Source organism: Suncus etruscus, chromosome 5, assembly GCF_024139225.1.
Source record: "Suncus etruscus isolate mSunEtr1 chromosome 5, mSunEtr1.pri.cur, whole genome shotgun sequence".
Classification (NCBI taxonomy): domain Eukaryota; kingdom Metazoa; phylum Chordata; class Mammalia; order Eulipotyphla; family Soricidae; genus Suncus; species Suncus etruscus.
Genome location: NC_064852.1, coordinates 115,222,119 through 115,249,665, shown reverse-complemented (window position 1 = coordinate 115,249,665; position 27,547 = coordinate 115,222,119).

Below are 27,547 nucleotides of genomic sequence, written 5' to 3'. Positions count from 1 at the left end.
TTGTATGTCTACCTTTACATTATGGTCTACCCTTTCTTTACTATGTGCAGGTCATCAGTCATGGTCTATCAATTTTGTGTGAGTAGACTTCAAGTTTATTTTACTGTGATTAATGCAGATATCTGTTTAGATAGGTATTGTTCATAACCTTCTTTTCTGTTTTCTCCTTCATAAACTTCATAGGTCAAGTCTTCCACTATGGGTTGTTCTTTTTTTTTTTTTTTAAGTTCAGACTATAGGTTACACAGATGAGTAATAATTCCTGGTACAGAAGAAAGAATTCAGCATCATACATCTCTTTGTAATTCAGATAGGTTTATAGTGTGTTCACTCTGAGATTTTATGTTTATTTCTGACTAGGACAGACAAGAAGTAATGGTGGTTAAGAAACCCTCACAAGGAAGCATCTTACCCTCGGTTGTATTGACTTAGAATTAATTCAATTTATCATAGAGTTGAGAGAAGGAAGCAATCATGCTGCCTTCTTGCCTTCTCCTTCCTTACCAAACTTGGTTTAAATATTCTTTTGTTTTATAGACATATTTAGTAGCTCGCAATTTTATGGACTATAGAAAGACTCAGAAATTTCAAGCTCTTTGTAAACCAAATTTACTGGTGTTTGAGACCAGAGGAAGCTGAGTATATCTTGATTTCAGATGGTGAATATCTAGAAATGAGAGGCCTGCTTTCATCATTCCCTCTCTTCTTTTGGGATTAGCAATGCCTCTGAAACACTAAGGTTATTAAATTTTCAAAATATTTTTAGCTTAGGGGCATGGAGGTGGGGCGTTTGCATGCAGAAGGATAGTGGTTCGAATCTCAGCGTCCCATGTGGTCCCCCGAGCCTGCCAGGAGCGATTTCTGAGCATAGAGCCAGGAGTAACTCCTGAGCGTGCCAGATGTGACCCCAACCCCCACCTCAAGTCCCCCCCCACACACCTAATATTTTCAGCTTATAAATGCTTTGTGTTTGATTTCAGTTCAGAAAACTGGATCATGAACTTCTGATGCTATATAAAAATCCAGAGTCAAATTTAGGACAAGCCAACTCGTGAGGATATATAGAACTGAGAGAATGTTGATGGGAAGAGGGAGGTGGGGCTTCTTGAACTCACATCACATTTATTATTAATCTATTGCTATGTTGGGAATAATAGAAAGAACATTGCTAGATGTTTACTCTGTGCCTACGTATGCTCTTGGATATAACAACGTCACCTCGAGGCTGCTTTCAGCCATAAAGAAGTGGTAGATGCAGGAATTTTAAGAATAACATTCTGGTCTTATTTAATTCATTTCTTAGCCCCAAGTCAATAAATGTCTGGGAATCATTTAGAACCTTCTCCTTAGTCATCTTGGAAGCTCAGCAAGTACTGTCAATTCAAACTCAATTTAGAAGGTGCAAATTCCTAAGAACAGCTGTGACCACGAAAACATTCTATATCCCTAGGAAGTGTAGATCTGTGTCTAGATTAAAATGGAAAATTCTAATACATTTTTAAATTTCTCATTTCTATATACTTTAAAGTCTAAGTATCTATTAGAATATTGTGATTTTTTTTTATTACTTTCCTAGTGTCTCTACAACACATAAACTCTGACTGCTTACACTTGTGGTAAGATTTTCTTCCTTTGAGCAGCTACCACAGTGAAAACTTGTTTGGGAGAATATACAAATGTATGAAAGTGATTACTGACCAAATAAAATAAACACAATGAATCAGAAAAAGAAGGGTATGGTGTTTTTCTTCATTCTTCTCAACAATGATTCCAAAACGTATTTCTTTATATGCATATGTTCAATTAAAATTCTGATGACATATAGCTAACAATGATGTGGTCCCTACTTCCAGAAATATAATATGGAAAGAAGACTTTAAAATTAACAAGTGTTGTGGATGCTGATAGAAGGTACAGAGGTGGTAGAAAAAATAGAAAGTCCCCTGGCACAAATCTAATAGAGGGAGAGAAAGAAGATTTTTTTTTAAAGAAAAAAGAAAAAGTTATTTTCCAGGTGAATGAAGAGATAGAGAATCTGGGCAGATGTGATAATATGAGAAATATAAAGGGCCTGGTAAGCTCAGTGAATTGGTCAAACCAAAGAGCAGAGTAAAAAAACAGAAGATTTGAAAAGGTAGTAGTACATCCAGAGAAGTTAGCATTTTTTTCTCTTGGACATTTTGTGGAAATTTATTAAATATCCCCCAGCCAAGAATATTGCATATTTCTGTTTCTGGTCAATTAATAATCAGTTTTGTGATAAAAAATTAATAAGCTGACTGAAGTGAGAAATCTATCACTTCTATGTAATTAGAAGAAATGTATTATATATATTTAAAGATATGAAAGCCAAAGGCACCCCAAGCACCAAAAGGCACAAATCCTGAGCTCAAATCCAGGAGAAATCCCTGAGCATTGCCACAGATAACCCCCCAAAACAAAAACAAATAAATGAAAAAGATATAAAAGCCATGTAGTTGCTTTACTGCTGACAAAAATGCAAATTGATGCATGCATATATTTTGATACATAAGTCAAAGTCACAAAACATTGACATTTCCGCAATGTCAGCTTCAAAGTAGGCTTAAAGACTGAAATTAATGCTTCATTTTCAGATAAAGTCTGGGATTATTTTTTGAATAAACTTAGGATCCATAATAATTTTCCTACCTACACATAAAGTAGAAAGTTAAAAAGTTATGCCTTAGTTGGGGAAGGAATTGTTACTGGAAATATTAAAATATTGTTTTTTTTTTGGTAGAAGGCACAAAAGATTATCACATAGACCACCATAAGCCTTCTGTTTTTATGACTTTTATTTAACAGCTCAATTTAGTACAAGAAAAGCAACAGTAAAGTCAAAATCAGGTGGAGAAAAGGAACATGTTTTTATATAGTAATCTGAGTTTGTATAATTTATAAGTCCTGACCCCATAGTTGCTTCTGCTTTATGAATGGCTATATCCTGAGAGCATCAGTTTGGAACAAATAATTTGGTTGTAAATAAGATTGTGGGGTGATTATGGAATGACCAGTCAGAATACACATGCTCTTATATAGACATGTAAAATGATGAAATCTGTCCTTGTATAAATAAAATCTGGTGGATGACCAATTGAATTACATGTAAATTAGGTGATTTAATGTGATCCATAGCAGTATGGTTCCTTTCTCCTTTTACTATTTTCTCTCCATGTTTGTTTTCTCCATACTAGAATGAAGAATACAGCATATAAATCATGGAGTCCAGATTAGAACTAAGTGGAGGTAATCCAAGCCACATGAAAAATAAACATCAAATCAAAACAGCCAATCAATTAAGTGTTCTTTAAAAATTTTTATTTTGGATTTTTTGGGCCACACCCAGTGACGCTCAGGGGTTACACCTGGCTATGCGCTCAGAAATAGCTCTTGATTTAGGGGGTCATATGGGATGCCAGGGATAGAACCGTGGTCTGTCCTGGGTCAGCCATGTACAAGGCAAATGCTCTACCGCTGCACCATCACTCCGGCCCCTATATAGACACCTTTTTGACTGGAATTAAATATTTACTAACCATACTATGACCAAGGGCTAATATCCAAGATGTATAAAGCACTCATAAAACTTAACAACAACAACAATGCCATAAAAATGGTGAAAAGAGATGAATAAACACTTCCTCAAAGAAAACATACAAATGGCCAATATGTACATGAAGAAAGAAGCTATTGATTATTTCTAAGGAAAATGCAACTTAAAACACCAATAAGATATCACTTCACAGTACTGAGATTGGCATGCCTCAAAAATAGTAGAAACAGTTTCATAAGCCAGGGACCAACCTGACTGAGGAGGGTCTGGTTGATTGTGTTGATAATTGAATTAATCAATTAGAAGATTTAGAAGCTACTTGTGCTGATTTGTGTGATGGGGATGATGAGGAAACTACAGAAATGGGCTTTCAACCCTTGGGTGGAATCACTAGTTCCACTTGAAAAGAATTTGAAAAAAACGGATGGAAGTGCCTGACTATGAAATGGTCCAGTTTGGATGATTTACTGTCCTGGAGACCAAGTGGACATGATCCAAGAAAAGGTCTTCAGTCCCTCTTCAGGCGTACTCAGCCAAGTCTTCGCCCTCATAAAGCAGTGCCCAGGCTGCCTTCTCTCTCTACTGGGTTTTACTAACTTATTTGGTCATGAATCTTCCAGAAGGGGAAAAAACCCCAAAGTAGTAGAAACAACAAGTGTTCGTAGGGTGTGAGGAATGAATACTCATTGAGAAGCTATTGGAGGAAATGCCAGCTAGTTCTGCCTCTAAGAAAAAAATACGGAGACTTATAAAAAACTTAAACATTGAGCTTTCATGTTGTCCAGCAATTCCACTTTTTACCATCTACCCTCAAGAAGCCAAATAAATGATATTTTGAAAAGATGTTTGCAATTCTATGTTCATTGCAACATTATCTACATTAGCTAAGATTAGGGAACAGCCTACATTCTCACTAACAGATGAGTGGAAAAGAAACTGGTACAAATATACAATGGAATACTACAAAATGGTACAAATATACAATGGAATACTATTCTTCTATTTAAAAAAAAAGCACAAAGTTCTGTAATTTGCTGCAATGTAGATGGAACAGAGTGGATCTGTAGAACTGTATTTGCCTAAGGATGCAGTGGGGACATACGAAAGGACCTAGGTATATTGCTGGTGGAACAATAAATGCTGACTATCTCTTTCTTTTTCCTCTCTATCTTTATCTCTGTCTCTGCCCCCCCCCCCACAGGCACACACACACAGATTACCTAATAGATCTCTTGGGGTTCTGAAGGCAACACAACGCAGATCTAAGGGTATTTCTTCAACCTCTGTATTAATAGGCATAGAAGATCACAAGCTCTGAGTATAATTCAGAATAGCAGAGAGCACTGCAGTGGTCCCAGGATAAATGCTATCAACTCTACCATTTTGATATGATTGAATCAATAAACTTTAAGAAGGTAGCAGTTTTGGATAAAAAAAGATGCAGTATGGGACATATGGCAAGCTCTAGCAGAAGAATAATAATACAGATGACTGGATTCTGGTCTAAGTCATTGGTAAGATCACATTGCAGAAAATATATCCTGCTTTGTTGCTGAAACCCAGTAGAGGTAGAACACTTGACAAGACTTCAAATGACCACCACTGTGGTGGATATTTTGTTTGTTTCTTTTATGAATTTTTTTGTTTTGTTTTGGCCATAGCCAAAACATAGTGCTCAGGGCTCACTCCTGACTCAGCACTAAGGGATTGCTCTTGATAGGACTCGGAGTATCTTATAGGGTGCTAGGGAGTGAACTCAGATTGGGCATGTGCAAGGCAAGGGCCTTACCTGCTGTGCTGGCTTTTCTGCCCCATGACTACTATCGTGAAGCTGCCGTTGTAAACATGGTTTGATTCATGGAGCTGTCGAGGTGATGACTAGAAGTGGTCTATTCTGTCTGAGGTGGAAACGGAGTACCAGGAATTGATCTCCAAAGAACAAATGGGGATGAGTAATGTTTGTGAGTAGGTGGCTCAGGTCTCACGCATCTACCACCGTTTTATTGAAGCCTTGTTTCCATCTCTGGTCAAGTGAGTATCCTGGAATTACGAGCTACAACAGGGAGAAGCCAGAGTTTGATTTCTATGTGGTCCATTTGGTATTTAGGTCTAAGATCAATGCTGATAGTGACTATATCCGAATCTCATTCAGAGAAAGATAGGAGAAGTAGTCTTTATTTATTTGATGTTTTATTTTTTTTAATAAAAATTCTCTAATTGGGTCACCATGAGCTACACAGATACATAGTGATCATAACTGAGTTTTAGTCAGACAATATCTAACACCCTTCATCAGGACACATTTCCTGACACCATTGTTCCCAGTTTCCCTCCTGCCCACCCTGATGCCTGCCTCTGGGTCAGTCAATTTTCTTCTCTCAGGAAAACAATCTTCTCACTATGTACCTGTTGTGACTTTTTCACCTAGTAACCACTTTGTGTGAATTTTGCACCCAATAATCCACTTTGCGTAGAAGGAGAGATGTGTGAAAGAAAGAAGACAGATCCTGGAAAATAACTGGTGGTCTTGACATCTGATTTAAAAAAAATAGAAACCACTTTTCTGTGGGAGGCAGCCCAGAAGACACCAAGGAGCATAATCTCTCCAGGACCCACACCTGGTAAGATGTCTCCATCCAGCCAATGTGGGTCTGATTCCTGCCGTGTGATTGTGCACCTAGAGAAGTTATAAAGGACTGCTGCCCTGCTCCCTGCCTTTTTTTCTGCTGGAGGCAGCCCAGAAGACACCAAGGAACATAATCTCACCAGAACCCACACCCGAGGAGTGTAGCCGCTGCCACGCTCATCTTTTAACCCCTAAACCCCACTTCTGCACATAGTATAAAGCACACTACAAGCTTCACAATGAGGATATTTTGCAGTACAACCCCATGTATAGAGAATCAAGATGGCTGTTCTGATAATTCGAAAAGTACCAAATAGTTAGGTATCCTCTCAATAAGATGTTTAAAGAAGAATTATGGAAGATGTTCATGGAGCTCAAAAAAAAAAGCACTGATAGACTTGAATGGAGCACAAATAAGAATCAAGAGGATTTGACGATTGAAATTAGAAATTTTCACACTGAAATAAAAGGACTGAAAAACTTGGTATATGAATTGAAAATCTCAATGGAAAGCCTCTCCACTGGAGTAATGGCAGCTGCAAAAGGGGTCAGTGAGCCAGAAAATGAGATGCAGAACAACTCCATATAGCAGAAGAGATTGGAAGAGAGCCTTAAAGCAAATGATCAGGCAATTTCTAACCTACTCAAAGAATGTGAACTGATGAAAATAGAAGTTTTTGATAAACTCAACAGAAACAACATAGTAATCAATGAAGTTCCAGAAACCCAGAACAAGAATAATAAGAGGAGTTGGAGGAAGAGTGAGAACAGGAAGAGGAGGAAGAAGAACTTTAAGAAGAATAAGGCAAAGAAGATTAAGAAAAATAAGGAGGGGCCGGCGTGGTGGTGCTAGAAGTAAGGTGCCTGCCTTGCCTGCACTAGCCTAGGATGGACCTAGGTTTGATCCCCTGGTGTCCCATATGGTCCCCAGATCCAGGCACGATTTCTGAGCTCATAGCCAGGAGTAACCCCTGAGCATCACTGGGTGTGGCCCAAAAACCAAAAAAAAAAAAAAAAAAAAGCCAAAGAAGAGTAAGAATAAGAGGAACAAAAGTAAGAAGAATATTGTGAAGAATAGTAAGAAGAAGATAGGGAAGATGAAAGGGAAGAAGAATAAGAAGAGGAAGGAGAGTAAGAAGAGGGCAAATAATAGTAAGAAGGGGAAGAAGAGAAAGAAGAAAAAGAAGAAGAGGAGAAGGAAGAAGAAAAAGAAGAGGAGAAAAAAGACAAGAGGGGAGGGCTAAGAATGTGGTTCAATTTGTAGAGTAGATAACCTATATGTCTCAATAACTAGATTTGATCCCAAATGATCTCATGTCCATGCTCTATTATTCCCACAAATTATATGAATTCAATATATCTGTATGCATAAAATATGTGATAAGCATATGCATACTCACATCTAATAAATCCACTGTAAAAAATACAGGCAGGGGTGGGAAAGGTGGGAGGGGGCAGTAGTGGTGGGAATGCTGCACTGGTGAAGGGGGGTGTTCTATTTATGACTGAAACCCAACTGCAATCACTCTTGTAATCATGGTGCTTAAATATGATTAAAAAAAACCCCCAAAATTTAAATTCAATAAAATATTGACTTACAACCACCCAAAATAAAAAAGAAATGTAGTTGCTAATGAACCCCCAGCAGATTCTAAAGTCTAACCAGGAGCAGTAGGTACAAGGCGTAAAGAGTTTGCTTCCTAAATTAATATGAAACTTCCATAGTCTGATGTCCACTGCCTTCAGTAAACTGAGAATTAGTTTCCCTGGGGCTGTTCTCTGTCAGTGATCCAGAGCAGCTTGTTCCACATGGATCATCTTGGCTCAAAGACTCAACAGTTGTGCCAAACCTCTGTTAGATGCCTTCTAACACCCTGTAAAGACAGTTAAACCTCCACTTTTGCTTCTTTCCTTAAGGTTCAGATACATATTTATCATGATCTCTTGGTTCTCTCAAATTCTCTGTCTTCTTCTCTATTTTCTTTCAATCACTTCTCCCTTACAGAACCCTTGCTTTTATTAAAAAATTAATTTGGGGTTTGGGCTACACCTTGTGATGTTTAGGGCCCATTCCTGGCTCTATTGTCAGGAATGGCTGGGATGCTGGGAAAGTGAACCATGACCTTTCCTACTACAACCTTGTGCAAGGTAAGTATTTTCGCTCTGTTCCATCTCTCTGGTCCCATCCCCTCCTCCCCCTTATCCACATTGTTTTCTAGTTCTGATGACAGAGTCATGTTGGTTGTGCTGAATATTTTCTGTGGTGCTTTCTCAGGACTACAAACTTTAGCTATGGTACTTATCTGTGGACTCCATGGGAGTTTAACCCTTTTAGTTTTGGCGCTGCCACACATTCTGGTTGTAGTGATTATGTTAGGGGAACCTGTGTGTTCATAAACATGATTTTCAAGGGTCATTCTGTTGAGTATAGATTTGTAAGTTCTAGATGTCATACTCTTTAGTTATGGAGCTCACACATACTTGGCCTGGTGTATTAGAGATCACACACTGTATTGTTGCTGCACAGTCCAAGTAGCAGAACTATCAGGTGCTATCACGTTACCTACCAACAACTACCAGATGCTATCACACTACCAAATACCACAACTTGTACTCAAGTTGTGAGCAGCATTGGGGATCAAATTCATCCTTGCAGAGCAGAAATTATTGCCACTGAGTCATTCCCCAAAACCCCAAACTCTTGCAATTTAAATCCCATCCATAGATTAAATAACAATATGGGATTTGTAAATCTATATTAGCCTAATTATTTTGAGACCCTAGGACATCAAGTTTTCTTGGATTGATACAGCTAAGCGAAGGATACAGCTGACCCTTTCTAAGAAGCATTTAGAATAATACTATCCGTAAGCCATTGTAATAATAGAGCGGGCAGGATACTTGTCTTGCATGTAGCCAACTCTGGTTCAATCCTTGGCATTCCATAGCACTGCCAGAAGTAATTTCTGAGTGCTGAGTTTGGAGTAAGCCCTGGGCATTAACTGGTATGGCTCTCAAACAAAACAAAACAGATTAACAGTATCTTGTTTACAAGGAATTTGGTCATAAATAATTAGCTTTGCAACTTAAAAATCCTTCCTTCCTTTGCTCTTTCCTTCCTTTGTTCCTTCCTTCCTCTTTTGCCCTCAATTGACTTTTTGCTTCAAAGACATTTATCTTAATACTAGTAAATTCAATAATCACAAATAGTTCCTTAATGAAAACTTAATTATTAAGCAAACTATGAATAATAATTTCTAGTTTGAAATTTCTCATTCTGGATCAAAGGTGAATGTTCTTGGAAAGTTTGAACTTAATCAGAAATACTTATACTAGAAATATAATCTTACAGTAATTGCTAGAATTTTAGGAAATATTTTCTTAATAGTCATTGCCCATTAATTATTGAGACTTGGGAATCATTAAATAATATTTCTCCCTTTGAATTTTTACATATTTGCACATGTTTAGTTTTGATTCTATTAGTAGTCCTTCCAAATTAAGACTTCATTGATTTAAGCATCAAGTTCTAACCAGCTCAGATTTGCTAAGAATAAAGACCAGCTATCTCAACTCATAAAATTGTTCTACATTTCAAGAACAAAATGAAACCAGAATGTGGGGGAGTATAGAGTGTAGTCTGGTCTCAATTCGCCTGCTTTGAAAACTATGATCTAGTTTCAACAGAACTAAATTTGGATAGCTTAATTTAAAAAATAGTTGCTGGAAACCCCATACACGCATGGAATACAATAGAACTCTTCCTAGAACTATTCACTCAGAGAGAGAGGAAGTATAACTTTTTTTTTCATGTACAGGTACAAACTAAAAGATAATCTAAAATATACCAGACTTCATATGGATGCTAGGCCTTTCAAGAAGTGCCTTTGAAATCCAATCAGTCCTTTTTTATGTCTCTTAATTCTAGATTAATAAATTGCTTCCATTTGTGTTCCATCCTATCTCAATTCTTCCATATGTCTCAACTCTTCAAAAGATTGATTTAGCTCATTCATTAGGAATGTTGGTAACCAATGAAGATATTTTCCATTTGTAGAAAACCCAAGACATGATCATAAAGTCCTAAAGTGCTACAATTTCTCTCTGCACCAGAAAAAAATCCAACAGAGGCATCTTTTGGATGCCCTTGAACATTTGTAGCATCACCAGAAAAACATCCAAGACACATTTGAAGTGGTCAAATGAAAATGAAGAAATTCAACCCTGCATCACTGGAAGCCTTTTTGAAACTCTTAGGGATTGTAGAAGCCAGTAACCCTTACATTTTCTTTGAACACAGTGACATATGTCTCTACTAAAGTCACAGTGTTGTTTATATCACATGCTATAATCTGGGCACCTCATGAGATTTTTGTGCTAAAGAAAATGTAGCTTCATCTTTTTCTCCTACTTCTGCCAAAGAAGAGGCTGAGAGCACACACTTCTACAACATGTTAAGGAATTCAATAAAATGCTATTCTGACATGAGGTTACTTGGCCAGAGAATGAGTCTAAAATCAATCAGGATTGACTCTTCAGGGTTTTTATTATTGAAGGGCTAAAGAACATGGTTACTGTTGCAGAAAACAGGCAATGTAGAGGCACTCTCTACAGGGATCATCCTAATTCTGTTTTTACCTTTGACAACTGAAGTCTTCAGGGAAACTGGTGTTCGCACAACTCTTTTGGTATATCTGTGTAATTAATTTATCTAGAGTAATCAATCAAGGATATGCACTCAAAGAATAAAAAATACTGTTGTTATTGTGAAAGCAGTTTTTATCTGCCAGCTCAAGATGGCTAGTTTCGCCTTATATTAATAATCAGATATGTATATTAAATTTTTTATTCCCAAACCTCAGGTTTCAAAGATTTAGAAGGCCTAGAGGACTCAGATTATTTGATACTTTTACCTTCCAATATTTCCCCCATCTAATGTTTTTCTTTTTATTGTTCACATAACCACATATTTGCATGACACATTGATAATATCCAAAAAACTTTGCCCTTGAGGGGAATAATAGAGTTTTATTTTATTTATTTATTTATTATTGTTATTATTGTTGTTGTTTTGGAGCCATACACGGTGGTGATACTCTGGGGTTACTCCTGGCTATGCACTCAGAAATCACTCCTGGCTTGGGGGCCCATATGGGATGCTAGAAGATTTATGGCATGGTTTTTCCTAGGTTAGTGCATGCAAAGCAGATGTCCTACCACTTGTGCCACCACTCCTGCCCCAGTAATAGTTTTAAATATGTGCTTTTTTGTCATGGAACTTTGGGAAAATTGACATTAGAAGTGTTTGTAGATCATTGCTGTGGAGATGGAAGCAGGTGGGAGGTAGCTCAAAGGGTGAGTATAAGTTTTGTAGGCTGGAGGCCTAAAATTGACTGCCAGTATTGTATGGTTCCTTCAATTCTGCCAGAAATGACACCAAGGCAGGAGATGGTATGTAAATATTATAAATTAGAGCCTCAAACCAAACCAAACCAAGCAGCCAATGAAACAAGCAAAAAGTGGAGAAATGAAAAAGTACCACTTACTGATGGTATGTTGTGCTAGAGAAATTTCTTGTTTTAGCTGATATTTTTAAAACTAGATATTTTCTTTATTTTTAGAAATTCAAGATCTTATATAGACTTATCAGATCTCTGCATAAAATCGTAAATCTAGGGCCTGAGTGATAGCACAGTGGTAAGGCATTTGCCTTGCAGTCAGCCAACACAGAATGGACCCCAGTTCGAATCATGGCATCCCATATGGTCCCCTGCACCTCCAGGAGTGATTTTTGAGTGCATAGCCAGGAGTAACTCCTGAATGTGGCCAGGTGTGGTCCAAAACCCAAAAGAACAAAAAAGTAGATCTAAATTCATATTTTGCTTTCACTCAACTTTTTCTCAAAGCAGAATGCTAAAGTTCTGATGACCTAGAATGTTCTATACACATTAAAATAATTATTACTATTATTATTATTATTGTTGTTGTTGTTGTTTTTTGCTATTTGGGCTACACCTGGCAGTGCTCAGGAATTTCTCCTGGCTTTGTTCTAAGGAATCACTCCTGCACAGGGACCATATGGGATGCCTGGAATAGAATCTGTGTCAACTGTGTGTAAGGTAAATGCCCTATCACTGTACTATTTTCTTGTCTCCATATTTTTAATTTTTTTTATATTTTTATCTATTGCTTTGACAATAGTCTTGAGATGGAGCATAAAAGTAGAATAAATTAGAAAATAAAATTTTAGAGAATCTCTGTTAGCAATTTTTGCATATAAATTTTATTTTACTTAATTTTTTATAAAATATAACATATTTAACTACAATTTTCTACCCTCTTTCTATTCACAAATTACAGAAACATTATTTAGAGCAGAGGTCATTAATACTTCCTAATTGAATCTCCTCATTTCACAGATTACCTCTAGTGAAATTACATGAATAAAGTGCTTCACATTTAGATTGCAACAGAGCTACATCTTGGTTTTTTTGGGGGGGTAGGGGGGCCACACCCTTTCAATGCTCAGGGGTTACTCCTGACTAGGCACTCAGAAATTGCCCCTGGCTTGGGGGGGACCAAATGGTACACCGGGGGATCGAACCGCGGTCCTTCCTTGGCTAGCACTTGCAAGGCAGGCACCTTACCTCTTGCACCACCTCACTGGCCCCAGAGCTACATCTTGAATTCAAGAGTCATAAATTCCTTATCATTATTTAGAGCATATTACAGTTGTATTTCCTTATGCCTATCTGCTGTAACTAAATATGATACAATAAATCAGGATTAGAGACTGTGAGAAAACCTTAACATTCTCACAGGCTCTGTTGCAGTCTGGCTAAATTTTGCTGGGAAATTGTAAAATGAACAATTGATTCAGACTTTATTGGAAATACTTAGCAGAATTTATTCATTAAATTTTGTTTATTTGAGGGTCACAGACAGCACTGCTGTGGGCTACTTTGGAAATGTTGCTTGGGGGTTATTCTTGGAAGAAAATTATAGTATTTTAGGGATAAAATTCAGGCTTCCATCATGCAAAACATGTACACTAGACTTTTGAACTAACTCTACCTAATTGGTGTCAATTTTATTTTTTTATAAATTATTTTATTTAAAGACTATATATTACATTGTTGCTCATAATACATTTGATCCAAGACCAATCCCACCACCAACATAAAATTTCCTTCACTAATGTCCTAGATTTCCACCCATTCCCAAGAATGATATATCTTAAATTGCTTATATATAGATTAGTGGAAGTAAAATTATTTCTTAAAAAGTATAGAAAATTTGTAGAAATTAATATATTTCTCAATGAGGTCATTAATTTATTATCATAAGGTTTACAAAGCAATTTGTTACAAGTTGATTTTCTGTTATTTTGTTTCTGAACATTAGGTGCCTTTGAATCCACAATGATGTCTATATTGGTGTGTTCCTATAATGTTGACAATATTGAAGAAAATTGGGAGTTGTCACAAGACTACACATATAGTCCAGGGATTCCAAGCTTTGTGGCTGATATTGTGGCTTTTGTGGGGCATGGATATGGCTACCAGGACTTACGCAAGTACAAGAAGGCAGGGCGAAGTTGCCTTCACTCACTACAAAAAAGTCCTGGAGACATCAGTCTAAATACAAATACTAGCATACCTGGAGTTTTGGTGAGTTTAGCATCTCGACAGAGCTCTGTGGTTGAGTGGAGAAGCAGGGTTATTGACAGTTGTGGGTTGGTGGTTGTAGCTGGCATGCTTTGGCAGGGTGGGGACTTGACTCAACTTTTCTTCCAGAGATTGCCATTTTCAGCCATGCAACTGGTTTGATTTTCATCTCTTTTTTTATTTATTTTTAACTATTTTGTGTTTGGGCCACACCCAGTTGACACTTAGGGTTTCTCCTGGCTATGCACTCAGAAATTGCTCCTGGCTTAGGGGACCTTATGGGACACGGGGGGATTGAACCACAGTCTGTTCTAGGTTAGCCTGTGCAAGGCATATGCCCTACACTTGTGCCACCACTCATTTCTTTTGAGAATAGAGTAAGTCTTTATGCTTCTCAGTCAATTTTATTTATTTATTTATTTATTTATTTATTTATTTATTTATTTATTGGGTCACCCCCCGGCAGTGCTCAAGGGTTACTTCTGGCTCCATGCTCAAAAATTGCTCCTGACAGGTATGGGGGACCATATGGGATGCTGGGATTCGAACCGATGACCTTCTGCATGAAAGGCAAACGCCTTACCTCCATGCTATCTCTCCAACCCCATCTTCTCAGTCAATTTTAAAGCTTCCCATTGAAGCAGTAGAAATAATAGGGCTTGAGACACTGAATCTTTGTGCTCTACTGGTAGAACATATTAAAATCTATTAAATTACTAACTAACCCAGTGTAAGTAACTATAGGTTAAATCTAAGAGTTCCATTACTCAAAAGTTAGTGTCTTTAATCCATTTGTGCTGCATTAATTTAGTTATTTTTTTTTTAAAGTTAGTGGCCCTAATTCTTTGTCACTATGTACCTTAAATACTACTGTAAAAGACTTGTAATTCAGGGGCCGGTGAGGTTGTGCTAGAGGTAAGGTGCCTGCCTTGCAAGCGCTAGCTAAGGAAGGACCACGGTTCGATCCCCCAGCATGCCATATGGTCCCCCCAAGCCAGGGGCAATTTCTGAGCACTTAGCCAGGAGTAACCCCTGAGCATCAAACGGGTGTGGCCCCCCAAAAAACTTTTAATTCACTTTGTTCACAATAAAAATTATTTTAAAAAAGTTATTGAGTCATCAGTTATCATCAATTTTATTTCTAAAATTTAGTAGTACTGTGACATTTACAGTGAATTATTTGTATAAAAACATCTAGTCAAACAATTTTTGAGGATTTTGTGATTATGAGAGGCTTTAGAATTTTATCAATATTCCACCTACAATCAAAACCAATGCTCTCTTTCTTTTTTTTTTCAATGCCCTCTTTCACTGGTTAATTCTAAACTAGAAGAATACTAAGAATAATAGAATAATTCTAAGCTATAATTGATAGTTCTGCAGCCATGCAAATAATCCTCCTTTTAAAGTTTCTATTTTGTGTCTCTTTCTCTGCACCATTCATTCCTCTTGTTGTTTCTTCTCATTATTCTTTTTATTCCTATTCTTTGAAAATAAAAACATATTTTTTTATTTTGGGACTCAAACCTTTTTGTACTCAAGCCTTACTCCTGGAGCCAACATCTTGCTCTGTATTTAGGGGCATGGTTTATGGCTCCTGGTAGGACTGGGGGACCATATTGAGTACTGGAATTGAATCCAGTCTGTCATATGCAAGGCAAAACAGCTTACTTGCTCTTCTAACTTTCTGATGCTTAAAGTTAAAAAGTTAAGGTTTCCTCTCTTTTCAATTTTCTTGATTTCATAAAATGTTAAATTAATTAATATAGTCAGATGAAAAATTACATAGATATTTTATAATAAATTTAAAATAAGACTTGGGTATCTTGAGAGAGCCAGAAAATTTGGAAGTGAATTTTTTTCAAGTAAAACAGAAGTCCCAAATGATGACAAAAATAATTGCTCTAATTCAATTTTAATACATTTAGTTAGTAATATATCATAAAAGTCAGAATAATAAGTTCCAGTGATAAGATTTACTTAAAACATTTATTTTTGAAATAAACTTTCTCATATCTTTTTTATATTATGAGTTAAAAAATATAAATGATCTAATTGGCTTTTAAGCACACAGTTTATCTGAAGGGTGAAATTCAGGGCATGCAGTTGACCCAAGTTTCTGGATGGACAGGAAACAAATGTTTCCATCATATTCTATATGTCTGTATTTCTAAAGCAATTTAATAGAAATGGCCAGATTAAAAAGTTTGCATGGGTTCAGTTAAAGAAAGTTACTAAATGCAATCATCTGCCTTTTAAATTACATTCTCCTATAGCACATGTGAATAATATAATTTATACATTACTGACCTGGTTTCTAGATATAATCTCCCCCATCTCATTTATTAATTCTAGAATTAATTTAGTTTTAGAAATCTTTGCCTAGGGGAAAAAAGGCCAAATGATACATATCTTAGATTTCAGTTGATGATGGTTTAGTGTGATGAGAATTGTATGTTCTTGAAGAATATCAGAAATTTATTTCTCTTGCATTAAAGATTAGCTTGCCAGTTCATTCTTTCTTTTATGTTTTGAAAGAGTTGAACTGGGCTTAGATATTTTTTTTTTCATATTACACTGAGAGAAGAGTAAAAAAGACAAACAATATATGCTATGAGATCAATGGTATACTTTTTTGTTGTTGTTTTTGAGCTTCATTCAGCAGCACTCAGATGTTATTCCTGGCTCTGTGCTCAGAAATTACTCCTGGCATGCTCAAGGGACCATATGAGATGCTGAGGATTAAACCTGGGTTGGTTGTGTGCAAGGCAAATGCCCTACCCATTGTGCTATCACTTTGGCCCCTTATGATGTGCTTTTTAAGATGATGAATATCTCTTGAATGTGTTAACATTACTATAGAATATGTATTTTTGTTCCTTTATTGCTTAATTATTTCATCATATATGTTTTTCTGTGTCAAAATACATCTAATCTAAAAATTACTATTTAAAACAGTTTATTTACTTAAAGTATTTTAATTCCTCTCCTAAAATATTTTAAAGTGTAATGTTCATTTGCATTTAGTACATTTGTGATATTGTAAAATCACCATCACTTTCTAGTTTGAGAAAATTTCTCCACCCCTGTATCTATTAGCACCCGTCTCTATTTTTCAGTTCTGTATTCATTCCTCAGTTTCTTTTTCTCTGGTTTCTGGCAGTCAATAACCTTCTTTCTCTCTTTATTTATTATAGATATTTTATAAAAATGAAAAATATAGTGACTAGCTTTCTTTGATTTCATATAATATTTTAAATGGTGTGGCAATCTGAACTTTATTCCTTTTCTGGCTGAATAACATTCCACAGCATAAATAAGCCACCTATTGTTTATCAATATATAAAATGTTGGGCAGTTGGATTGTTCTTACCTTTTTGTCAATGGTGATTAGTGCTGCTTTTAAACCTTAGTTTTTATTTAATAAAATCTGGTTTAATGATTTTTGTTTGTGGGTATCCAACTCTTTTGGAAATTTGATGAGGCTGAGTTTCAAGTCACTACAAGCATCAAATTAAAAGTAGAAGTCATGTTAATTTAAGAAGATTTAGAAAGTTGGTGAGTAATGAGAAAGTCATTATGAGAAGAGAATTAAAGGAGCATGAAGGTCTTTTAAGCTCTCATTTTGGTTCTGCAAACATTTGGGGCATACAATCTGGGGTGAATTATTTCAACTGTTTGGGTCTAGGTTTCTTAATTACAGTACATTAAGGAATAACAGAAATCACCCAAGTTTCTTCAAGTTCTAAGATTTAATGCTCATATGTAAATACACTATTTTCATCAAAAACTTTTCTCCTTGACCCCAGCTACTACCATTTCAATGTTCTCAATGTGTGAACATTGTAGTTTTCTACATGCTGTTGGTGTTGTAAAAGGGGTAGGGACCTGAGATCACTCATGACTTCTTTAGCAGCCAGACTTGAAGAAACACACAGCTCAAAAAATAAAAGCAGGGATTGTCTCTGTAACCAAGTAACTAAATAACCGCATTAGACTGAGATCATACCAGTCTCAAATACCATGTGAGAAACAGGCTCCATCAGATGTTTGACATTTCTAATGTCACTCTTTGGATCTTGTGACCTTCTAGAGTAGGGTGGGTGAGTGAATAATTCAGCATTAAAGAAAAAGTTTAGTTACTCAACAAGGTTTTTACAGTTCTTTGTCAAGAAAACACTATTAGCACATTGTGAGTTTTTCTCTATTTAAAATAGAAAAGGTACAGAACCATTTCAACTTGTTGTAAATGGGAATAAGATAGCCTCCAAGTGTATCACTTGAATGGAATGAACTGAGGACCACCATGGGTCAAATAACGATCCTTTCTACTTCTTACTGATAAAGATAGAGAAATGAAAATAAAATCTAAATGTTAGTTAACCTACTGACATTAGTTTTTTTTAACAATCCATTAAAAAAAGGTGGGGATTTATTTTTAAAACACCTATTTTTGACTATGGATAAAATTACCTAAATTTATTCATGGCTGTCTGTGTTAAAATAATGGTAAAGGATTAGGATAAAATATAATCCAATGTTTATTTCACTTTAAGGTGAAAATAGCTAAGGATATTAAGATAATCATGTATAAAAATGGAAAATCCAGACATGTAAAAAAAGATCATTTTCCACAAAAGAAGATAAGATAATCAAAATGATTTAGTCATACAAAGGACCTTGACCTTACAAATGGCTTTGTGAAGGCAGTTGATTTTTGCCTATTTTTTCAAAAATATGATTTGGGGGGCGGGCTGAGAGATAGTATGGAGGTAAGGCATTTGCCTTGCATGCAGAAGGATGGTGGTTCAAATCCCGGCATCCTATATGGTCCCCTGAGCCTGCCAGGAGCTATTTCTGAACATAAAGCCAGGAGTAATCCCTCAGCGCTGCCGGATATTACCCAAAAACCGAAAACTAAAAAAAAATATTATTTTTTGGGCCCAAACAAATTGTACAGTAGGTGAAGTACTTAATTTGTATGTGGGCAACCCTGGTTTGATCCTTGGCACCATATCTAGTCCCCTGAACACAGCCAGGAGTAAGTCTCTAAGCACTAATAGGTATGGCCCCCAAATTATTTTTAAGAGTTATTGTTCAGTCCTACATTAATACAATTCAGAAAGGTCAACAAGTCCAACAAATAAAATTAGTTTTCCTGCAAACCTTTTCCAATTTTTTCCCAGCAAAGGGAAAATGTAGACTTAAAAGTCAGTTGAGAATCTACTAAGAGACTAGAAGAAAATTTATAGCTCAGAAATATCCTTTCTTTTCTTTATTTAAAAAAAACTGACTGTATAAAGTAGATTAAAGTTTCCCAGAGACTGAACATTAATCTCCCACATGAATTAAATGAGCTTTTGGTCAGCTCATATTTTCATGTACTTTAATGGTACCTGAATTTAGTTTCTTTCCAGTCACTTTGCATATCATTTCCTTTTTATTTAATTCTTGAAGTGAGATGATTGATAGATTCGTCTTTAGCAATGACTTGAGTTGATGATTTTCTTTTTCCTTCAAAGTTGATTTTGTAAAGAGATGAACCGTGATGATCTAATTAGTATAAAAGCAGAGTATGTAACCTTAATTAGGCATGGTTATATGCTCAGTGTAATGGGATGCCCTGAAACTGCATGCTATGCAAATATTAGACTTTTCATTCTTCCCATTACATCTGAAACCATCAAGCAAAGGATGTTTTGCAGTATGTACCATAGTTAATGCCAGGTGCATATATTTTAACGAAAGGTTAATTGGTGGAGGGATGTTGTAGAAAATTAACTAAAAACTCAAAAGGCTTATTGCAGTTTTTAATACACTTTAAAAAGTCAGAAGTTTTTAATTGAATAAAACAGCACAGTTAACATATTCAAAATGTATCTCATCTGCAACACTAAAGATGCTTCATTGTAGACATTGCTACAAATCTTGAGAGAGCTTTCAATTTCAGAAAACACTAAGAATCTGGGGTTTACTCAAGCTGGTAGGATCAGGAAGATAGTGAGGAAATGAAATCACAGTGAATCCCCAAGCCCTAATTTTAGCCAAATATTTTCGCTTCCTTTACCACGAAAATTTCTTCAATGGAGTCATGTAAATAACAAGATTAACTTTCTCCTTTCTATACTGAAATTAAATATCCAAGGATGTGGTAAGGCTGAACATTTGAATATTTAACCATGAAATAATAGTTACCAACATCCCATTCTTAGATGATGTCTAGGGTTATAAGATTTTATGCTCAATCAGGTAGAAAATAGCAAGCATTTTAGTTTTTGATGCTTATGGAGATACTCACAGGGGAGACAGCTGTAAATGCACATTAAAATATTTGTTATATGATTTTAGTCTAATGCCATTTATTCACTAGAGATGATCCAGAAGGAATGGTTCATATAATAGTTGAGGTATAAGATTGATAGTTTCTGTCTCTAATGTGTAAGCTAATATTTATTGAATACATAATTTCTTCTAGGCACAGTTTTCAATAGTTCATTGGTGTAGTCTCATTTAATAACAACAATGACAATGTGCGATAGTTAACATGAGTTGCTCTATTCGATAGCAGGATCAGAAGAGATTAAATCCTTCCCCCAATTTAGACATCTAGAAACCAGTAAAGCCAGGACTTGAACTCACGTCTGCTTGGCTCCACTATTGCTCTTAACTATTGTGCTGGGCTCATTAGTGTCTACCAGTTTTGTGACAGAATATTTTCAAATTGTACTTTTCCAAATTTGGAAATGATATAAAAGAGAAATAAAAAGGGTGAGATCTAAACTAGAATACAGAAAAATTTCCCCCCTCTACTATTTTTTTTTGTTTGTTTTGGGCCACACCTGGTGCACAGAAGTTACTCTTGACTATGCACTCAGAAATCGCTCCTGGTTTGGGGGGACCATATGGGATGCAGGGGGATCGAACCACGGTTAGTTCTAGGTTAGGTCACGCAAGGCAAATGCCCTATCCCTTGCACCATTGCTCCGGTCCTTCCCCTCTACTATTTTTATGTTTTCATTCTCTCTTTGCCATGTGACTGTTGAGGAGTGGAATGGAATTATTGGAAAAGAGAGAGAGCCAGGATTAAAAACCAAACCAAAACCAAGACAAAATCTATGGAACTTGTGGTTTTATGACTGGGAAGAGGGGTGGGGGTAACAAAAAGGAGATAGGATAGAGACATACTCCTGGTAAAAGTGTATGTGTGTGTGTGTGTGTGTGTGTGTGTGTGTGTGTGTGCTCATGTGAAATACAAACATTCTTAATCCCCTCATGTACATAAGGGTCCTAGTTAGAAACTCTATGTGAAGTTATGTTAGGAATTTTATATAGGAAAAGAGGAAAGGCAGCATGCCACAGAATTGACTGCAATCAACTCAAGCATGTATGATTTGACATGTTCATATTTGAGCCCAAGATAATAAGACAAAAAGTACTGTATAAGCAAAGTCAATACAAAAAAGACAGTAGCATTTCTATATACAAATAACGAAGTCGAGGAGAGAGAGAGATTAAAAATACAAATCCATTTAAAATAGTATAAAAAATATCAGGTACCTAGGAATCAACCTTGCAAGGGAAGCGAAGGACCTATAACAGAGAAACTTCAAAAACACTTCAGAAAGAAATTGAAGAGGATCTAAAGAAATGGAAGAACATCCCATGCTCATGGGTAGGTAGAATTAACATATTCAAAATGACTATCCTACCCAAACTACTGTATAGATTTAATGCAATCCCTATCCAAATTCAGACATCATTCTTTAAAGAATTAGAACAATCAATCACAAAATTCATCTGGATCACAAAAGACACAGGATAGCCAAACACATACTAAAAAAGAAGAAGCTGGGTGGCATCTCCTTACCTAACCTGAAACTATGTTATAAAGCCATAGTGATCAAAACAGCATGGTACTGAAACAAAGACAGGACATCAGACCAGTGGGTCAGAACAGAATTCCCAGACATAAACCCCCAGATATACAGCCAACTAATATTTGACAAAAGAGGCAAGAACTTGAAATGGAACAAAGAAAGTCTATTCAACAAATAGTGTTGGTACAACTGGAAAACCACATGTACGAAAGTGAAAATTGACCCATACCTCACTCCTTAAACAAAAATCAACTCAAAATGGATCAAAGATCTTGAAATCAGAAAGTTTATTGAGAATAAAATAGGCAGAACACTTGAAGACCTATATATCAAAAAGGTCTTCGAAGATGGAGCACCAATGGCAAGAACTTTAGCATCAAACATAAACAAATGGGACTACATCAAACTAAAAAGCTTCTGCATGGTGAAAAAAACCCTACTTAACACAAGAAGACAGTTAACAGAATGCAAAAAAATCTTTACCCTCAACACATCAGATAAAGGGCTGATCTCTAGGACATACAAAGCACTCAGAAAGCTGAGCCACCCAAAACCAAATAAGGCTATAAAAAATGGGGAGATGAAATGAATAGACACTTCACTGAGGAAGACAGAAGGATGGCCAAGAAACACATGAAAACATGCTCACCTTCACTCATCATCAGGGTGATCCAAATCAAGACAACAATGAGATACTACCTTACACCAGTGAGGATGGCTCACATAAAAAATAATGGGAACAATCTCTGTTGGCAGGGATGCGGTATGAAAGGCACTCTCATCCATGGCTGGTGGGAATGTCCCCTAGTCCAACACCTATAGAGAGCAGTCTGGAGAGTGCTCAAAGAACTCATAATTGAGCTGCCATTTGACCCAGCAATTGCTCTCTTAGGTATCTACCCCCAAGTTGGAAGGACATTCATTCCAAAGTACTTGTGCACCCCACTATTTATTGCAGCACTCAGTTTAATAGCCAAGTCTTGGAACCAACCTAGATGTCCAACAACAGATGAATGGATCATTAAGATGTGGAATCTATACACAATGGAATATTACATGCAGTCAGAAATGTTACAATCACAGACTTTGCAGCAACGTGGATGGACCTATAACATATTATGTTAAACGAAGTAAGCCAGAAGACAAAAGATAAACACAGAATGATAGCACTATTCTGAAGCACCTAGAACATACACCTTTTATACAACCAATACTCAAAAATCAAATAACAGCATTTAACAGGGTAGAACCTCCAAACATTGTAACAGTCAACATATACTTGGGAGCAGTGCCCAAAACACATGAAAGAGGAACAACACATACTGTTGACTACACATTATACCACAAAGACACCATCAACAGTAGAAACAGCAGCATAGAGAGAACAGGTATGTAATCAGCCGTCTACTACAAAGACTCATAATAATCCCTTAGGGATCTTATACAGGATCACAGGTAAAGAATACCATGGGAAATTACTGACTCCAATGGAAACATCTCATAACAATATGTTTTAATGCCTTAATATTACTATATTTAAAATAACCTCTCAGCTTTTCTGTCCATAGGCGTTATTTGATACAAAGGGTTGACAAACCAACATGGCATCTCTGGGCTCAGTCACACGAGATACCATACCCAGCTTGCACTACGAGAATGTCCTGAGAAAACTCCTTAACATACACTTTATCTCTAGGTTATACTTATTCTAGGATTTGAAACATGTAACCAGTTAGACCACCGAAGCAGCAACTGTGACCACAGACTTATACTACAGGCCCTACTCATCGAACACATTCAAGCAAACTAGCATTCCCTTGCTCTTTTCTCCTCTCTTCTCACTACTTTCTTTTTTTCCTTTTTCCTTTTTTCTTCTCCTTTTCTTTTTAATGTATTTTCTCTTTTCTTCTTTCCTGCCCCTTCCATATATTTTCCCCTTTTCCCCCTTTGGAAATACGACTATCCCTTTACCCCTCAATCCCATCCAGACCTCCCACCTTATTAAAACTCTTCACCCTCAGTTCTTAATCCATTAGGCATCGAGACTGACCTCCTACACCAATGAACCAGTACCCAGCACCTAAGCGAAGGGACACCCAGTCAAACCACACCTCGTCCTTGGCAAAAAAAGGCAACCAACTCCCTGCTGACTCATGATGTGCGGCCCTCCCTACCAACTCCCTCTAATGTGAACTGTTACTTGAAACCAGACTTAGCTCTAAAGGTATCCCCAATGCAAGAACTCTTCCAAGACCTCCCTGCCGCAAATCTTTTGCCAATCTCAAGAAGGTCAGGGTGTGTGATGAAAAGGTGCCCAGGATCCCACACACCACAAGAAAATCTCAAAAGACAATGGGGAAACCTATACTTCCATCATAAGTATAAAACCTGTATTACACCACCTCTCTACCTGCTTTTCCCCAAAAGTAAGGTAGTCTCTTGCATCACTTTGTTCCTTTAATTATTTTGTTATTTTATTGTTTTAAAAAATGTTTGTTCTTCATATACATATCTTTTTTGGGTGTGTGACCTGTTTCTGTTTTCCTCTCTTTCCACCCCCAAATGCACTGGCAATATAATGTAGCACCATTTCTCCCTGCAAAGACACACTAAAAAAAAGGGGGGGGGAATCATATGTATAAAAACGAGCTCTTATCTACTAGGGATAAGAACTCATACTTGTTTACAATATAGGGATATCTCCCACCTTGAAAATATGTCACGTGGACCCAACTTAGACCCTAGGTGATTAGACACCATCAGTCCAGACTTGAACCCTGGATCCCAGACTTAGAAACAACAAGTTCTTCACAACAGCTACAGGAAGCAAATCCCACCTGGGACATCCTTAATACTGCTGGAACACCAACAAGTGCCAGCTCTAATATGATATCCTGACAATGAGGAAAATGGGAACAACTTGACCTAAGAGCAGGTTATCCTACCTCACCAGCTAACAAAAAGAAAAAATCAGAAGACTTGTCACCCTTTGGTCTGTCCAAAAGCCAAGATCACGATTTACAGATGACTGGCTGCTAGAACCATGCCCGGACTGTATGTATCCTGGGACCAATAAAAAAACCCTAGTCTAGGGTTTGAGCTACGACCTGCACAACAACCATGATATCCAGGTCCAAAGGTCTGGCTGAGACAATTGCAACGGAATATGTCTTCTGGAAACACAATGCAAGACACTATCCTAGGTTCCATCCTAGGACCAGCGATAAGACCAAGACCACCAACCACAGAAGATGGATTAAAATGACACTGAGGAAACAGAACTTCTAGAACCACAAAGAAAGACTTCATCATAAGTTCCACTCCTGGACCTGTGCAGATATTGAGATCTCTAGATACAGAGGTCTGATTTTATCACCCAGGACGGAGCAGAAGTCTTCCAAACACCACGAAAGCACCAAGGGGAGAGTAAATGAAACTGAACGGAGTCTGTAGTTAATCCCATGACAATATACTCCAAGGGTGGAGAAACCCTGTATCTCTTAGGCCAAGAGAATTCCTTTTTGAATGACCCCAATATTTACTGTGCCTGTGCAGGCGGGAAAAAAAAGGCAAAAAGCACAAAACATTATTTATTTATTTATTATTTATCGATCTACTTTTTATCGATTTCTTTGTTTTGGTGTGGTTATTGAAGTTGTTGTCTCCATTTATATTTTTTCTTCATTTCTTTTCTTTCTTTATGTGCTCTGCCATGTTTTTTTATCTCAAGACCATGGCTTTTTTTGTGGTGCTTATCTTTATTGTTGGAGTGCTCACTGGATATTTTATTTGACACTTCTTTTTGTACTGTTGGGGTGTTTCACCTTTTTCCCCTTTGTCTCTCAAACCCATGATGAGAGCCTCTAGAAGGATTCCTCCCATTTTTGGTGTATTAATTTCCCCCCATTTATTACTTTTCTCTTCTTCAAACAAAACCACATAACTTGAACTATCTAGTCCTGCCTCCCAGTTAGAGGGGGAAATAAGGAAGGTACCAAGACCAAACAGGTGTAAGACTACTAAGTAGTAAGCTAGGTATAGAGGGGACCACATATTCTAGCAGCCCCGGGAGTGAGGGAGAAGGATATAGGAGGTAGGATGGGAACGGAGGTGTAGGGAGGACAAATCGGTGATGGGAATACCCCTGATTTTATGTAATTATGTACCTAAAATATTATTGTCAACAATATGTAAGCCACTATTATCAAAATAAAAATTATATTTAAAAATTTACTGTATAGAAAGAATCCCAGGATGAAAAACTCTTTTTCATCACTTACAAGATACAGGACTTGATCAACCCAGGACTCTAGAAGAAACATGATTCAAACAAGAGAAATAGTGAAATAAGTAAAAGCAGGTCTTTGAGAGGTTTAAAGCAGGATCAGAAGCAGAGGATGTGCATTTACAATGAAGCTAGAACAGTGGAGGGTGATACTGCCCTAAGAACAGGAGGGAGGGTGTGGGGCCAGCAGAAAGGAGCTGAAATTGTGCTGGTTCTTGCCATACACAGTGCCCGAGGTGTGGGAGGAGGACGGAAGAAACATTCCTTTGCTTTCTGATCCTGAAGGCTCCACATTCTGCACATTCAACTTTCTGATCCCGAATTGCTCCATATTCAGGGAGCAAATACTCACTTGCTCTCAAAATGTGTGCAAGGAAGAAAGGTGCTCCTTCTAATCTGCTGTTGATGCATCCATTGAATATACCTACAAGACTACTTGCCAGGTAACCCAGTCATGCTCTGAGTTCGTTTCATTGGTAGAGACTTGAGACAGGGATGGAGAACAGTCTCAAGGAAGTAACTATCTCTGTCTAAATTTTATCCACTGTGCACAGGTTGCTATCCATAATACAGTATCATATCAGCTCATCTAATGATCTTTAGTTTGATGCTCTTCAGTTAAGGCAGTAGCTGCTAAATTGGTCATTTCTTTCCTTTAGAGTTACCAAGTAATGTATTGGATAATACACAGAAATATATCTTTACACTATCTTTAACCTAGAGGCTCATATAACCATTGAATTTTATTGTGATGGCAAAATAGTTTCATGAAAGTATAATTAGGGGACTTTGTAAGACCTAAGTAAAAATTTCTATGATAACTGTAATCTCATTCTATGCAAAACTGTTTTCATTCATTGATTTATTCATTTAACAAATGTGTTAGGGTGTTCACTACATGCCCTGACCTTGTGAAATTTTTATCACTGTCTTTATGATGACCTAAACTAAGAAAATCTTTAACTACAGATCCATATTGGACACTGCTTTCCAATTGTCTATATATTATTGTTGGGATCTTTAAACTGAATATGTTCACATAGAATTTTATCATCTTCACTTGCTAACCTGGTCTTTATGTTCTCTATTTTAACAAATTGACAATAGTCTTTTAAGTGACTCTAATAGGAAGCATACACCTGTCATTGAGTAATGAATTACAAAAACAGGCAACTTATTTCATGTATTATTTAATCCTTGCAATAATCTTAGGGGATAAATACCACTTTCGAGATGATAATAGGATCTTTGTCCAAATCAATATCTAACAAGTTTGTTTCACTAAGATTAAAATTCAGTTTACTTTAGTTGCTAAGATTTTGCTTAGTGTAGTGATCACTTAGCTTCAGATTATGGCTCTAAGGCAGGGGTCCTCAAACTTTTTAAACAGGGGGCCAGTTCACTGTCCCTCAGACCATTGGAGGGTCTGACTATAGTAAAAACAAAACTTATGAAAAAATTCTTATGCACTCTCATATATCTTATTTTGCAATGAAGAAATAAAACAGATACAAATAC